We start from the raw sequence: 2,854 nt of genomic DNA, 5'->3' as shown, positions 1-2,854 counted from the left end.
CACCGATTGGCCGAGCCGGAGCCGGAAGGGGCGGGACTTCCTGCTGGGTTTTTCATGTTTTTAGCGTGGTTTTTTTTTTTTTCTTCTTCTAATTTTCTATTCGGCCTCGATTATGTTTTCACCGTTTCGGTTTTTTTTTTTTAAACATTGGCAACGTTTATAGTTATTTATATTTCCCCGCCGCGTCAGCTCCGGTCGCTATAGAAACTGCGATAGGGGCGGATCCTACTGCCCGCTAAGTAACGCGCGCGATGTAGCGCTTTATGTTGGGTCACGTGACGCTGCCAACCTCCCCTCCCCCCGGGGGATTGCAAATTGGGACTGTTAATTACATGATCGGACGCTACGCGAGGAAACCCGTAGAGCAAGGGAGCGTGGGAGCCCCCCCCCACGAGAGTGATTGGGGGGGAGTGTCTCACGGGGGGACCCTTCTCCCTGGGGAGAGCTACAAGGGGACTCTGAGCACCTACAGGAGAGGAGAGGCCTGCAAAGCCAGGCTGGTCACCATTCTCGCTCAGGCAATGTCATAACTATAGAATCTGCTCCCTCCCCCCACACACAGAGAGTGGAGAATAATAGGGGAAGTCCTGGCATGCATAAGCAAACCCAATGAGAAGAGCAATAATGGTGTCCCAGGGAACCTTTCTTCCTCCCTCCCTCCCCAGGAGAATGATGTGGGTGTCCCAGCACCCACAGGAAACCCCCCCTCCTCACCCCCCGACAGAGTAAAAGTGTCCTCTGCAAGGTTGCCACCTCTGAGATACAAAGAAATGGGACATCCAGGATGATCCTGAGCCCATAAAACTAGACAGCTTCCCAGAGAAACTAACAGAGCCATATCAGAGAGATGGGCACCAACACCTCCCCCGAGAGACTGCGATGGGAGAACAACACAGGTGTTCCAGGACCTAAGGGGACACCCCCTAGAGAGAGACATGGGTCTCCTCCACCCCATGTGTGTGAGTGGAACTGTTAGTCCCATCCTCAGAAATTTTAACAAACAGGCGGAACAAAAATTCTTACTCCTTCCCATTGCTCTACTCCAAAAACAAACAAACAAAAAACCCTGTAATAAACATCACTGCTCCATCTCATTGTTTTTGTTCCTTCCTCTTTCCTATGTCCATTGTCTAGCTTCACTCTAAACTCTTTGAAGTTTGAAGTTTCAGCAGCAGTTATGACTTATGTGTAAAGCACCAATCATAATTTTACAGGTCAATAATGCATAATGATAGTGTGATATGAAAAGTCCTATATGTTGACTCAGAATAACATAACAATAGAAAATCATAAGAAAAACAGTTCTACAGACTCTGCTAAAGACATACTACATCTAATCACTCTGAAGTAGAGTATTATGCAAGATTAATGGGTTCAGACTTTCAAGGCCAAATTCAGGTGTGGAGAAGGCTTGTCCTGGCAGGTATGAGGTATTGGGGAGGGAGGGGGGAAATAGGAGAGCACTGGTAATTGATTTAGTCAGGTTTGTCCTAGGGAATTCTGGGAGGAGTTTGCCAATAAAGGATTTAGTTTAAGAGGCTTTTCTTGAGTGTAGAGGATTGGGATTAAAGGGGGCAGAGGCTTCAGGAGTGCTTGGGAAGATAAGGAAGCACAGGAAAGTTTTTGATCTTGGAAGGAAGACTTGTTTTAGAATGTAGGAATGCTGGGGACTCTTATCACTGCACGAAAAAGCTTGAGAGGTTTTATCCGCTGCCACTAACCTCTCTTGACTGCTGTCCCTGAGGTTTCCAGATTTGTCCATGCAGAGAGATCCAGTGGCCTAACTGCATTTGCTTATAAATTAAGCAGTGGCTAAGGGTTTTCAAAATCCCATATTGCATCAAAGCATACCACACCAGAATTTGGAGTGCCCCATTCATTAAAATCCCAAGTGCACATAATGTATGGTGCCCAAAACAGGCCAAAGACAAAGGCATTTGGGATCTTAATTACTGCTCTGAGAGCAACGAATGGCAGGGAGATGCAAACCAGAAAGGCAATTATATTGAAACTGGTACAAAATTTGGGTTTCAATATAAGCAGGTAGGAGATTGAGAGACCTCCATAAAACCATGACTTAACTGGTAAATGAACACATCAGACCACTTAGCATAAAGCAGGAAGAAGCAAAGGAAAAATCAAATATCTTTGCTTATCTGAATATTGCATCTAATATGCTTCTTTGTAAACTCCTTGGCGAAGGAACCATCTTTTTGTTCTTTATACAGTGCCTAGCACAATGCGGTCCTGATTCATAGCTGAGGCTCCTAGATGCTATGGTAATCCAGACAAAAAAGCTAATATAAGGAACCATTAGGAAAGGGATAGATAATAAAACAAACTATAATGCCTCTGTATAAATCCAGGGTATGCCCACATCTTGAATATTGCATGCCAATCTGGTTGCCCCATCTCAAAAAAAAGACACATTAGACTTGGGAAAGGTATAGAGAAGGGCAACAAAAATTATTAGGGGTATGGAACAGCTTCCATATGAGGAGAGATTAAAAAGACTGGGACTTTTCAGCTTGGAAAAGTGATGACTAAGAGGGGATATGATACCAGTCTATAAAATTTTGACTGGTTTGGAGAAAGTGAATAAGGAAATGTTATTTGCTCCTTCAAATAACGGAAGAACTGGGGGGTCACCCAATTAAATGAATGGAAACCAGATTTAAAACAAAAGGAAGTACTTCTTCACGCAATGCACAGTCAACCTGTGGAACCCATTGCCAGGTATGTTGTGAAGGCCAAAACTATAACAAGGTTAAAAAATTACTAGTTAAGTCAGTGGAGGATAGGTCCATCAATGGCTATTAGCCAGGATGGTCAGGGGTTCAACACCATGCTCTAT

Source organism: Trachemys scripta, chromosome 14, assembly GCF_013100865.1.
Source record: "Trachemys scripta elegans isolate TJP31775 chromosome 14, CAS_Tse_1.0, whole genome shotgun sequence".
In the NCBI taxonomy this organism is placed as follows: Eukaryota; Metazoa; Chordata; order Testudines; family Emydidae; genus Trachemys; species Trachemys scripta.
This window is presented reverse-complemented; position numbering follows the sequence as displayed.